Source organism: Podarcis gaigeae (genome assembly GCF_964106915.1).
Source record: "Podarcis gaigeae genome assembly, chromosome: 3".
NCBI classification, from domain to species: Eukaryota; Metazoa; Chordata; class Lepidosauria; order Squamata; family Lacertidae; genus Podarcis; species Podarcis gaigeae.
Genome location: NC_139680.1, coordinates 87186411 through 87201420, shown reverse-complemented (window position 1 = coordinate 87201420; position 15010 = coordinate 87186411). Strand labels below are relative to the sequence as shown.

General features: G+C 41.4%; 1 long non-coding RNA gene across 1 annotated transcript in view; it reads right to left on the bottom strand.

Moving 5' to 3' along the window:
• Positions 1 to 8705, bottom strand: part of LOC310841689 — a 540183-nt gene extending 531478 nt beyond the window's left edge. The window contains exon 1 of the long non-coding RNA XR_014562694.1: positions 8678 to 8705. This is a non-coding gene — a long non-coding RNA (uncharacterized lncRNA). The remainder of the gene's footprint in view (positions 1 to 8677) is intronic.
• Between the last annotated feature and the right edge of the window lie 6305 nt (positions 8706 to 15010).

Sequence of the window (15010 nt, the reverse complement as noted above, 5' to 3'; positions counted from 1 at the left end):
TCGGATCCGACTCTTCATGACCCATGGACCAGAGCACGCCAGGCACTCCTGTCTTCCATCCCTGATTATTAGGTTATTTTAGCTCTAAGATGCTGAGCCTGTGCAGGGGGCACACAAGACGTGTGGATTTTAAAAAATGTATCTTTGTTGCTTTTGTTGTGTTTTTGAGGAAAGTTCTGCAAGTGAAAGTTTGAATAATAACTAATGGGTTTGGACAATGCCAAAAGGGCTCGTTTTTCATGCACCCAGTGGCGTCAAACTGCACGATATTAATATATGCAATAATTCTTTCCGAAAATACTACACATGTGCATACCCATAGGCCACCCAAGGGTCAACTCATCAATTGCAAGAGTTTTCAGCCCCTGCCCAGAAAGCCTTAGAGCCAATTTTGATCAAGTTCCTTGCTATACTGATTCCAGACAAGTAAGGCAATACCAACCATATACCAACATTGAAAATGTGAGAAAAACCTCTTCCCCTGGGCTCTTTGTAACTGAGGTCCAGCAACACACCAGCTAAAATAATGGCAGGTAAAAAGTGAAGGCATTTTTGTTTTGAGATGCTTTTCTTGCTGGTTAGAGAAGTATCTGCCTTAGGTGTTTGCTTAGAACTTCGATTCAGTTGTGGTTTGCAGTGCCTTTAAAACTATTCTTAGCTGGGGGTATGTTTATGATATGTTTGTAAATCAGCTTTTGAAAGGTGATTCATAAATTAATGTACACTGCTACAACTATTACTGCTGCTATTACTACTTTGGCACCTGCTGAAGACATTCTTATTTAAGAAAACCTACTCAGATGTTTAGAAAGTTTCTATGAGCTTTAATTTGCTTTAGTATATTCTATTGGGGTTTTGACTTCCTATATGTTTTGAAATGTAGCTGTAAATATTTAAGTTAGAATTTTATTGTTATATCCTTTTTTAAAAAAAACAAACACTTTTAAGGTTTCTCCTACAATCAAGTGACATAAATTTTATGAAATAAATAAATGAGTAAATCCTAATAGCATGGAAACAGGGAGCCAACCACATTTCCCAATGCAGAGAGTTTTGTAGTTAGGGTGTCACACACACACCCGTCAAAATGTCCACATACCTACTGGCTAGAACTCTGAAAACAATCAATGTAGGAATAGTGCCACCTCTGAAGTACAAAGGGTTGCATTCAGAGTTTGCCTCTCTGAGGGGCGCTTTTTGCATTTTGCTTGCAAAATGAGGGATGCGGCCATTTTTGTTGAATCCATGTTCCTTGTGTATTCCCCTATGTGCCTTAAAGACCTGTGAAACCATTTCCCCCCATTAGACCCCATATACACACTCACAAAATATCCTGTGTTGTTTTTTGAAAAACAAAAACATTAAAATAATCCAAAATATTTAACCCTTCACCTGTGGTGAAGCTTCATGCTCTGGCACCGGGGGCGGAGAGCAGGCGGGGGTGGGGCTGGCGCGTGTCCTGGGGTGTGGTGCACTGCCCACATGGGCGTGGTGCACCACAGCGATGGCACCCTGGGGATCATGCTGCCGGGGGCAGTGCGCTCCCCCCCCACTCCTCTGCCTCTGCCGATGCCCTTCACTCCAGCTACTTCTCATATCCACCAACCTTAAGTGTACAGTATTTGATACATGATAGTGACAATTTAGCTAATATCCATTTTCCCTTGCCACATGTTTCCTCTTGGAATCAGACACACTATTGGGATTCCTAGGAATGTTGAAATAGTGAAGGCAGAAGGCTCTGAGCCATTCTGTGCATGGTAACATGAGGTGGAAGAGAGAGTTGTGCTTGAGAACATGGCAGGGACAAGCCATGAACAGTGAATTTCTAGATTTTCTACCATTCTGTGGAATATATATTTTTATTGAATTTTGGACCACCTTAAAGTTTCTTGGAAGGAGACCCAAGTAGCCCGGCCAGGTAGCACGCAAGGGGGAAAACCCTGCATCCAATCTCTCTCCAAATTCTGCACAAACGTCCTCCAACAAATCCACATCGAACTCTGGAGTTCCAGAAAACACCAGCAAGCAAAAGAAAGACAAAGAATTGTGCTTGTTTGTTTGTTTTGTAGCCAGTTACAGCAACAATCATAAACATGATATGCCCTTCTATGTTTGGAGATTACAAAAAAAGAAAGGAGGACAACCAGTTTTCAAGGAAACCTCACATGCTGAAATACAGTGCAAATTAAAAAGGAATTTTTGCAACATAATTACATTTGCATTAATATGTTAATCTCTCATATACAGACAGAGGGAAGCAAATACTTTACATTAAATAATTAACTCGGAGAAGAGGTTTTATTGCCGGAAAAGGAGATTTCTCTGTGGCATGATGCTTAATGTTTTAATTAAACTCTTTTTGATAGATGTTTACTGTAGCTTCTATTTCTGCTTTCAGCCATGCAGGCAAAGTGACTCAACAGACAGTGACTTTATTCTGTTTTGAGAAATGTGTCCCAGGAAACCTGAGTTGGGAAGGAGTGTGTTGGTGCCTTTGTTTGTTTGTGTGTGTGTGTCTGGGCCTTTGTGTGTGGTGTCTTTTCCTTGCTGTGATGCTGTTGGCACCTCTTGGGGATTCTCTCCCCCCCCCCCCCCGAATGTCATATGGACATTGTCTTTTTTATAAGAGCTTATTCCTCCCCCCCCATCAATGTTACCAATTTTATTTTCCAAGTCTTAATGGGCAGCACTACAAACAAGATAATGACGATAATTGGGAAATAAAAGAGTATTGACATGAAGAGTAATCTGAAAGTCGCACCTGTAGTCACTTGAGCCCTTATGGAAAACTACCTATTGGCTTAGTTTCTAGAGTGACGCAGTCAGATAAAAGATTCAAGTTCAGGTTCTTAAAGACTTCCTGTGCAACATGGAGAAAAAGAGTTGCACTATCTGAAATACATCATTTTTTCCTACACACTATTGAAATAGAACATTTATACTTGGGGTATAAAATTCTTAAATCAGCCCCTCTTTTTATAATATAATTTTTATAGATTGTCCAAATTTTTCCAAATTGACTTCAGATTAAATACTGTAATAACATTGTTTCATGTATTGACTTCCCACTCCCACCGTGTTTTTGTTCAAATGCTTTTCGACTGCATTATATTTCAAACTCTGTTAGAGAAATCCCTCTGATACTATTACTTTATTGTTTTTCTTCCGCTGCTTCTATCTCGAATCCTGCCCATGATTTCATTTGATTGTAGTAGTCCAAAAAAAGAAGAAGCCTCAATTCTTCTATAAAACGTTCATCAAGGTTGCTGTCAGCTTTGCCATTTTCTCATAGTCCATTAGTTTTAAAAACCACTCCTCCTTCGTTAGAATCTTCTCTGCTTTCCATTTCTGTGCATATAATATTTTAGCCGTGGGGGGGGGGGGGGAGGAAGTCAAGTTTCAAAATGTTAAAATGATTGCAAAATTATTGAAATGTATAAAACTGAAAATCATTCATATATATCTATATCATCTATAGCTATATCTATTTCTATCTCTATCTAGATGATAGAGATAGAGATAGAGATTATAGAGATAGATAGATATAGATAGATAGATATAGATAGATAGATAGATGATAGATAGATAGATAAATAGATAGATGGATAGATGGATAGATGATAGATAGATGATAGATAGATGATAGATAGATAGATAGATGATAGATAGATAGATAGATGATAGATAGATAGATAGATGATAGATAGATAGATAGATAGATAGATAGATAGATAGATAGATAGATAGATAGATATAGAGGTGTGTGTGTGTGTGTGTCCTCTCTGTGATGCTGTGGTAAGTTCACTCAGCACATCATTTAAAAGAGATTCCTGTCAGTGAGTATCAAAGACCTGTATTGGAGAAACACACTATTAAAATGTCAAAGAATCAAATGCTAAACATTCTGCACCATTTTATCTTTTAAGATAACAGGCTACATCCATCACAGTACTAATTCCACCATTGCAATGATTTCTGTTTGCACAGCAGAACTTCTCCCATCTCCCTTCGTGTGTCTCCTAAACCTGTTCTGGGTTTCTCGCTCCCAAGCCTCCAGAGCAGATTTGGGGGGGGGGGGGGTCTGCAGGGCACACTTGTAAAAGTGAAATGCCTTGGACTAATAGAACAAGTTAGTTGGGTGCTACTCAATGAGTTACAAGTAAAATATCAAATACTGTTAAATGTAAACTCCAAAATCCACTGTTAGGCCACACTTTTATGAGGATCAATTAAAATGGTTGCGGGAATCATTATTCTTTCAGAGAACGCATCGCAAGAACAACGCAAGTTGTGGTTTTTGTTACTGATAAACGTAAAATTAAATCCCCACCCTAGAGTTCTTATTAGAAGCCAAATGTGAATTACTATCATGAAACAGAAATATGCAAATTATCACTAAAAGCAGCCTCCTTGTGAGAGACTCGTGAAGTAGCAAGTGTTATGTCCTGAAGAAATTGATAGAAAGTGTCTTTAAGGTAGAATTATTAAAAGCTGAAGCACTTGTCTTGTTGAAAAATCAGCATGGTTTCTGAAATGGATGGAAAGTCTTTCCTAATTGTTTGGAATTCTTTAGCAGTGTCAACAAGCATTTTGAATGATGCCTGGTGTGTATGCAGACAGATTCCGCCCCCCCCCCCCCAATCTCTGTTGTAGTGCCAGAACTTGGGGGTCACTTAATTCAATTGGTTGGAGAGGAAAGACAAAAGGAAGTTTTTATTCACAAGATGGATCATCATCAAATTTATTCTCTGCCCTTTTCCAGCATGTCCCAGGATGGCTTACAATATAATGAATTTACAAAGCTCACTGCCACATGTTGTGATGATGGCCACTGTCTTCTATGGATTTCAGAGGAGTTCAGAATTATTCATGTTAGCTGAGTGGGATGAGGCCAAGTAATAATGCTCATTGGAAGACGCCTGTGTGTGAATTTGTTTTATGTGTGTAGATCAGTGCACACTGACCAAAGCATAGTCTTTGCAGTAAGGCTGGCATGAATATCATGATGACCGGTAGACTCTAATCTGCTGCAGCCTTCACATCCATTGTAACATACCACTTGATATCTTCTGCCTGCTCTGCCGTTGAGGACTTATTGAATCATTCTTTTTCTAGGTCCTCCCCTTTGACCTTACCACCTTGGGTGACCCTGCTGGGAGTACGAGACTCCTGACAGCTTTGCTCACAAGGGTCATAGGAATGTGCAAGCCCACTCACCATGACAAGGTGATGATCCAGTGAGTGAGCGTCCCAAACGCAGGACTGCCATCATTGCAAGTTAGTTGCGACATTTTAACATCAATATTTCATTGCTTCAGGAAACTCAAAGAGCAGGAGAGGGACAACTGAAAGAAGAAAAAGGAGGCTACACATTCTTCTGGAAAGGTCTACCTGAACAAGAACGTTGAATATATGGAGTAGGCTTTGCTGTCAAAAATGATCTTGTGAAGCTCTTGTCAGATGTCCCTATCAGCATTAATGAGTGGATTTCATCCCTTTGAATAAAACTCGCAAAAAAACCAGCAGGCTACTATTCTAAGCATTATGCACCAACATTGGATGCTGATGAAGACATTAAGAGTACAGTGGTACCTCGGGTTACATATGCTTCAGGTTACATACGCTTCAGGTTACAGACTCGACTAACCCAAAAATAGTACCTCAGGTTAAGAATTTTGCTTCAGGATGAGAACAGAAATTGCGGTGGCAGCAGGAGGCCCCATTAGCTAAAGTGGTGCTTCAGGTTAAGAACAGTTTCAGGTTAAGAATGGGCCTCCAGAACGAATTAAGTTATTAACCCGAGGTACCACTGTAAGAAGAGTTGCTGAAAGCCAACAGCTGGCGAGGGCTATTGCCTTCATGCACTGGTTGTGTGCTTTGCAGAGAGCACCAGAGGGCCAGCCACTTTAGAAAATAAGATGTTGTTGGACCTTTGTTCTGATGTCCCAAAGGGCTCTTCTTCACCTTCTTAAGTTGCCTGTTTGGTCAGTGCCCCAAACTGCAGGGTACTTAGTAAACAGTTAATTGTGCTCTGGAGCCCAGCAGATATTATTCTCAGGCAGTAGATGCCCTGACACAGGCTGGAGTACCAGAGAGGAAAATAATAACCAGCAAGCATGCCACAAGCTAATTTTCTTCTTCCAACAGGGAGAGGTTGATGCACTGTGACAGAGACTGAGCATCAGTTCATAGGGTTAAACAAACCAGTCTCAGAGGCGAAAAGTATGCTCAAGGCTTACAGAAGCTCTTATTATTTTCTCGCCTCACACATTTTTCCTATCAATATTTCTGCAGCGGCAGCTGGTACACTGTCATTCTCAACAGGCTCCCCATTCATTTCATGCTCTCATTTAAAACTGGCCTCATGTGTTTTAGAAACTGAGGAATCGGTTCAGGGATTTATTTATTTATTTATTACTTTTTATTTTATTTAAAACTACAGTCAAACATTGCTGTTAAATAGATGGGCGAGTGGATAGATAGATGGATATGATGAAGCATTACCCTCAGAAAATTATGTTTTGCCTTACCCTTCTGTTCTAGAATTTCTCTGTTCCTTCCAGCTGATGTTTAATTTACCTGAACAGTTGTTGGGTTTTTTAAAACTTAAGTTTTGTCTACCATTCTGTCTGCACTTAGTCTTTAATTGGCTTGGTTTATTTATTGGGAAAGATTTATAAACTGCTTAATCAAAAAGCTCTCTAAGCAGTGTGTATAGTAAAAAAACCAACCGTCAGATAAAATACAGCTAAAATCCACATAAAATAACTCTAAAATATACATAAAATAATAATAATGAAAACACAGATAAAATAAGTAAAGCTTTTAAAATGTATCTAGGTAACTAAATTATATGTCTGGGTAGATAAAGGTAAAGGGACCCCTGAGCATTAGGTTCAGTCGACTCTGGGGTTGCGGCGCTCATCTTGCTTTACTAGCCGAGGGAGCCGGCATACAGCTTCCGGGTCATGTGGCCAGCATGACTAATCTGCTTCTGGTGAACCAGAGCAGAGCATGGAAAGGCCATTTACCTTCCCGCTGGAGCGGTACCTATTTATCTACTTGCACTTTGTGCTTTTAAACTGCTAGGTTGGCAGGAGCAGGGACTGAGCAATGGGAGCTCACCCCGTTGCGGGGATTCAAACCGCTGACCTTCTGATCGGCAAGCCCTAGGCTCTGTGGTTTGACCCATAGCGCCACCCGCTATTTCAGTAGGCTTGCTGAAATAAATGTGTTCAGCAGGCATCTGAAACAATAAAGTGAGGGGTGGGCTCCTACCTATGGTCAATGTTTATAATTATTTTTATTGTTTAAATATATTTTTTTCTTATTGATATCCTTAGGTGCCTTGGGTATCTATTAGATGGAAAGACGAGGTACAAATCTGTTGATCAAGAAGAAATAAGGTATTTTTGATTACATTTCTAAAAAGGGCCATAGGATGGAAAGTCACTTCTATGGTTGGACAAGCTGTAATTTGCAGTCAGACTTTATAGCACTCATGTTCCAAACCTGCTATTTGACAGGGATGATACAAAATATTTTTCTGCATGAGGCAAAAAAAGAATAAAAGTCCAAACAACAGAAGTCCAAAATCTGCTGCCTGAGGTGTTCTGTCTCATGGCAGGCACAATCCTGGTTCCTGAAGGCAGATATGCTAAACTTTTATGTGAACAGAGGGACTCTGTGTTTATAAAATGTAGGCAGTAGCAGAAATATCCCATTATCTAATGCATTGCCTATTCTTCGCCTTGGGTTAGGTTTAAATCTGACTTGCTTGCTGGAACAACCTTTCAGGATGACATAGCCCAAAATTTTGAACATCCATGACAAGTAACACATAACCTAAATTGGCTCTCTTTCCTGTGAGAGCAAGAAAAATAAAACAGAAGGTGAATGCAGTTTGCTGCAAAGGAGGAATTCTGGTCTAAAGCTCTCCATTGTGAAAATGAGCTGTGTCTGTTCTGTATTTAGTATTTTCAGCTGTTTCTGGTGTATATGCAATAATATATGTCCCAAGTTTCCTGCCTTGTATGCTTTAAAGGTTTTGGTGTTACAGGTGCAACATGGCGTTTCTTCTCTCTGTGCTCCTCCCAACACTCACATATACTGTATGTGTACACACCCACGGCCACCTGCACCCCATAATATATTACCTCACCCGTACTGGAGCTGGAGGCCTTACTATGTGAACATAATTGATTTCATAGACAAGTCCTCAAAATCATTAAGTACATAGTTTCACTATAATGGATCTTGATAGATTAAAATCTCAGTGGAAGTGATAGTTTTTCTCCCTCTGTGCCACTTAATCTTTCTGCTCTTATCTTATTTATAGTTTTATAAAGTTGAATCAACACCAGAGCCTCTGAGATCCCCACATTTTGCAAAGTTTGTTGTGTCCTGAACTAGGACTGTAGAGTTGAATCACTTCTTATTCTCAGTTCCATCACTATCTCATCTGACACCATCTAAGTACAGAGGCTGTAGTAGGCAGTCGGGGCAGTAATGCTTCTAGGGCCAGTTCCTAGAAGCTACAGGAAGGGCCTTGTCCTTGGGCCCTTTTTGCAGGTTCTCCTACTGATAGGGAACCCACTTAAGGACTCCATACGGGCTCTTGGATACCCCATAAGGGAAGAAGGGCAGATTTTTGTTTATTACACCCACATGCAACTGGTTGGCCACTGTGAGAACAGGATGCTGGACTAGATGTGGCATTTAATTGATCCAGCAGGCTTTTCTTAGGTTTTTATGTCATGGTTCCAGGTGCCTCCCTCCAATAGGGCCCAAAGCAGGGTGTTTGAGGTGCATTGTGGTTGTGCCAAAGGCTTGTGGGGATGTTCATGGAGGCAGGAGAGGATATATTGTTTATGAATATCCTTCCTGACTTGCGTTAGCAAGTCCCTTTCCTTAGCAGAGTGCATTCCTCTTTTACGCACAGCGGGTAGCTGGTTGCAGGCTTGTTTAAGCCTCTCACTTTAGTATGGAATTGTATGTTCCTGGTAAGTCCCCTTTCTATCCCTCTTAAAAGAATTAACACAACAATCTTATTTAAAGTATATAAAAGAAGTTTACTCACAACATCAGCAGTTCACAGTTGGATCCCTGAAGGCAGACTTTGTTACAAAATAACAATCCCATATGGGAATAATCTCAGTGTCCTCTGTTGGCTGAAAGCCAATAGAGCATCTCTAGCTAAAAAGCTGTAGCTCCTTCGATGGAGGAAGTCAGAGAGAGAGAGAGAGAGAGAGTGCTGCATGCCTTGTGCTTTTGTTACCTGCACAGCTAAGGTCACACCCACCTCTAGTCACATGCAAAGGAAGTATGTCCCAGCCCAGGAGGAAACAGGAAGTTCCGACTGGCTGGACCAAACATCCCCTTGCATGTCCACTCTGGGAAAACAAGGAATGTTGTATTTGACTGCTGCTTATGTATCACATCCCACAAGGCTTGCATCTGAAAGTTGGCAGTGCCTTTCCAGTCTCCAAATCAGACAGGTGCTGACGCTAGTCCCAACATAGTTTCCCCGCTCCCACTGGTAATAATAGGTATATTCGCCAAAGAGCACTTGCTTCTCTTCCCAACCCTTCTATCTTCTTAACAGACTCCTTTGGTTAAGTCAGTCCTCTTTTCTTTTTTCTTTTTAAATGAAATGAGAAATGGGGAATTGGACTTCCCAGTCTTACTGAAGATTAATAAAATCAGCAATTGTGATATATTTTGAAATCTGTGCCAAATAAAAAAGCACTTCTGAGAAAACCATCTAATTATTTTCCCACCCTAGTGGTGTTTACCATAATGTTGCTTTTGTTCCAAGGGCAAACAAAGTAGCACATTCCCAACAGGGGATGCTTAGCAGTGTGCTACACTTGGAAGGATAGCAGACTGTACATTTTTTAACTAGCAGCATGTTTACATGGTAGACTTGACATCGAAGCTGCTTTAAGATATTGTGACAGATAAAGGCCCCATCTGCACTTAAAGCCGTATCATACCACTTTAAACAGTCATGGCTTCCTCCAAAGAATCCTGGGAACTGTAGCTCTGTGAGGTGCTGACAGTTAAGCTAAGGGTGCTGACAGTTGTTAGGAAAGCCCCTATTCCCCTCACAGAGCTACAATTCTCAGAGAAGTTTAACAGTCAATCCTCTTCCCAGGGAACTCTAGAAATTATAGCTCTGTAAGAAAAATAGGGGACGCAGGTGGCGCTGTGGGTTAAAGCCTCAGCGCCTAGGACTTGCCGATCGAAAGGTCGGCGGTTCGAATCCCTGCAGCGGGGTGCGCTCCCGCTGCTCGGTCCCAGCGCCTGCCAACCTAGCAGTTCGAAAGCACCTCCGGGTGCAAGTAGATAAATAGGGACCGCTTACCAGCGGGAAGGTAAACGGCGTTTCCGTGTGCGGCTCTGGCTCGCCAGAGCAGCGATGTCACGCTGGCCACGTGACCCGGAAGTGTCTCCGGACAGCGCTGGCCCCTGGCCTCTTGAGTGAGATGGGCGCACAACCCCAGAGTCTGTCAAGACTGGCCCGTACGGGCAGGGGTACCTTTACCTTTACCTTTAAGAAAAATAGGGGTCTCCAAACATTTTGTTTGAAATAGACTCTAAAATGCCGTCTCATTGTTGGAATAAGCAACACTTTTTAAGTAATAGCTACTGTATTGAGACAAAAACAAAAAGCTCCCAGCCACTAAATGCTTCTCAGTACTTTATGTACCTAGGAACAGAAAGCTAAGTGTCCTTCCTCAGTTGACTGGTTAGTCTCTCTTTCATTTGCCTGCTTGCTTCTCTTGTGTCCAGAAACACCTGCTGATACTATGGAAAAGATTGGCCATGTCTATCTTCAGTGTGGTTCAACACCCATCAGGAGGTCCATTCCATACAATGTAGTACAGTGGTACCTCGGGTTACATACACTTCAGGTTACATATGCTTCAGGTTACAGGCTCCGCTAACCCAGAAATAGTACCTCGGGTTAAGAACTTTGCTTCAGGATGAGAACAGAAATTGTGTGGTGGTGGCACATCAGCAGCAGTGGGAGGCCCCATTAGCTAAAGTGGTGCTTCAATTGAAGAACAGTTTCAGGTTAAGAACTGACCTCTGGAACGAATTAAGTATGTAACCAGAGGCACCACTGTAATTGGGTTGTTAGTGTGGTGCCACTGACCACCCTGCTATACCAGACAGGGACCATCTCTGTTGTACTTTTCAGTGTCTATTTCTCTCCACACTGTAAAAGGGGAGCCATTTTGCATCACAGAAAAAACAGGCCTGCAAAATATTTTACAGAAGCTGAAAGAGTTTAGCCAAGGAGGTGCAGCACTGTGGCCTGTGTTTGTTATTGCTGACAGAGAGCCTTCTCAAAGACACTGTGGGAGTGCTATTCAGGGATTTCCTGTTCAAAATTACTGTTGCTTTTAAAAGTGGAAAGTTAAAATTACTGGTTTTCCAGAGGCTGTAATCTATCACAATAGCAATGCCTAGGAATGTATACATTTTGATGAGAAGGATTATTATATGGTTAAAAAACACGGCATGGTATTTCTGTAGTGTATGGCCTATGGAGAAGCAATAGTATCAAAGGTTAATTCAGCTACACAACAGCTGCATCCCAAACATGTCAAGGTAATCGCTCACTCTCCGCCCCTTTGCTCTTCTGTACATTCTTCTCTTAATGTTTCTGAAGGTAGAGGGTGATTTCTTGCAGCGGCAGCTGGTGAGCTGATTTGTAGAATGGAAGAAGGGATGGTTACAAAGACAACTCAGTCACCCCAAAAGGATGGTAAGCACAACAAAACCCCGAATTCCACCCATGAAAATTTCCCACACATCTGTATTTGTGGGATCTCTTTAGAGAGGACACTTCCCAAAGTGATTTAACAGTAAAAGCATATTTTTTAAAAATATATATATTTTAAATCCAGTCCAATTCATATGTTGCCTAATGGGTGACAAAAATACTTTTGTAAGAAAAAGAAATGTGTGTGAGAGAAGCATTCTATGTATGTTTGTTGTTTGAAAGGCATGATGGGAAGTTGTTCCCTGATTCTTTTTGTGCTCTGGCTTCGTGAAAGATTGCTTTTGTGTCTGAACAACTTTACTGGTGTGAGATTCACCTCATGACAAGGAGCCAACCACAAGGGAAAGAAAAGATTATAGAGTTTATTGTGAGCTCAGTCCCACCTTTAATAGAGAACCATACCAATTTATTTTATCCGATCAACCAAGCCATCCAGGTTCCATGGCTGAAACTGAGAGGTGGCTGACATTCACTTTTGGCACTGAAGTAGAAGGTTTGGGGATAAAATCAAAGGGTGGAGAACATGAGAGCTTGGCAAACAGTCCAAGAGAACAAATAGGCTGTGAAGTGATTTAGGTTGTCTTGAAAGGCTTCTGATCCTCTCAAAGATCAGCAGCAACAAATATACCAAATGCATCTTCCTTTTCTTTGGGGTTAAAAACAAGGTGTGCTTTTGCAGCAGCATTCTCTGAGGAAGGAGAGACAAGGCTTCAAAAAGTGTTTCAGTTTCATCCCTTGACATGCGCTGTGTTGGGAAAATATTAAAGGAAATTCAATTTGCAGGTATTGATCATGGAGGAAAATGTGCTGGGTTTTCATGAAACATGGTAGCATTATTACTGTCATTTTAAACTTTATGCTGTTTGAACTTGCACCGAAGTACCGTGATGATGTATGAAATACAATATTGTGTACAACATCAATTCGATCCCTGGCATCCAATGAGAATGAGATGGGAAAGGTTTTATTATTATTATTTTTAGCCTGCACAAGTCCTCCTTTCTTCCAGCAACCCCAGTTCTTCATCCCCTTGCACCTTAAGCCAGATGGGTCTATAATGAGTCCTCTAGAGTTTCTTGAGAATGTAAGAAACAGAAAGTCACCTGGCAAGAAACAAGCAGGCCAAGATCCCAGAGGCAGGGATAGGGGAGGAATTCAACCCTGTTCACATTTAAAGGTGAATCTACCTAATTCACACTTTCTGAAACAGAAAGTCAACTGAAACACACCCATCTCTTCTAAATTTGCACTTCTCTGCATTTTGTAATCCAGCCCAGTAAAAGCAAGTATTAGTGAAAATAAAACACAAAAATGTATTATATTAGGGAAATTTGCATACAAACGTGTGCATTAGGATAAATTCACACTGAAATGCTGATGAATTTTCACGAGAACTTAAGGCATACAAACTGATGCAAAAATGTAGAGAACTGAACTTAAGACTGGGAAAATAAGAAACTCAGAGAAACCACAACAGACAGATCTGGCCAGCCTTACCTGGAGCAGGGATGGGGAACGTCTGGCCTGGTGACCAAATACATCCTCAGGACACACACACACCCTCACCAATCCTGCTGTGTGCCCTCCTTAAGTACTTTTTCCTGGTTCAAATGTGCAACAGGTTTCTTGCTCTCCTGAATGGAAGGTGGAGAACACAAGAACATAAGAAGAACCTGCTGGAGAGATGAAGAATGGAGGGATACAAGACTCTCTTATTTTTGGCTGGTTGGCATGTACCTTACAGTGCACATCTGTTGCAGCACCTACTTCTTGCCTCTGGCACATGTCCTCTGGAAAGTTGCTCATGAGGGAACATAGCTGTCAGGCTGAAAACGCTTCCATATCCTGGTCCTAGAGAGTTGTTTGGAATCCCTATGACTATGAACCAATTGCCTATTCCAGTTCAGGCAATGATCAACTCTCTTAGAAACGGTCTGGGCAAACCCAGTAGTTTAACTCATATTCTCTCCTTTCCACATCCTTTCCTTATAAGACAACAGCAGGGGAAGGTTATGTCCCACCTCTCAAGGATCCTATGAATTCTCCCACTGGGGTCTGCAAAAGGCCTTCAAATGAACACCATCCCGACACAGATGAGAAAGCTAGCTGCATTTACATCCCATCCAAATAAAATGTACAGATTAGTTATCACAATTTATTATTTGCATTTATTTGATAATTTTATTACAAGGTGTGACTGATAAAACCATTAATAGCAAATGAACACAAATAAAATATTCCAGTGTGCCTTTTGATAAGACATATCATCACCATCATCATCATCTTAAATTTGGTGTGAATACAGTCAAACCTCAGTTGTCAAACGTAATCCATTCCAGAAGACCGTTTGATTTCCGAAACGTTCAACAACCAAAAACTGAAGCCTCAATACAATAGGGGAACTCAAAATGGAAGCTGCATCAGACGTTCAGCTTCCTAAAATTATTTGAAAACCGGAGCACTTACTTCCAGGTTTTCGGCGTTCGGGACCCACCAAAAATGTACAATAACAGAGGCATTCGGGAACCAAGGTTTGACTGTATTAACAAAATCCCAGATTAATACTATGAATGTCCAACAATATATTTTGCCCACATTTCAGACATACTTATGATTACCGACAAGAAACTTTTGGTGAGTTATATTTGCTGTTGTACAGCCAAGTTTTCATACATTCAGAAAAGTAGCCTTAAGATTGCTAGCATTTGCATACAAATATTGCCATCCACCAAATTTTGGGCATTCACTGTTGTGACGAATTTCCCCACCTGAATGCTGCAATACATAGAATCATAGAGTTGGAAGGTACCCCAAACCATCCAGTCCAATCTCCTGCTGATCCAGGAGATCCAATGCCATGGCATTTCCAATGTTTAGAAACCTCCAGTGAAAGAGAGTCCACCACCTTCTGAAGCAATGCGTTCCACGGTCAAACAGTTTATACCATGTCAGGGAACTGCCATCAGAGGGACAGGTGGTGGAGAGGCTCCAGGAGAATAGGAGAGACTCTACAGCAGAAGAAGGAACCAGTAGGGGGAGAGCAGGAGTTCCAGCGGAAAGGGAATCGGGGGAGAGGCTCTGGGATACTTCTAGTGAGAACAGTGAGGAGGTAACAAGACCCCCTTTAGCAACCCCCACCCCTCACCGGAAGCTGTCACGCAGAGAGTCCAGGAGGCGCATGTCCGTCAAACAACTTTTATGTTGGAGTAAGTT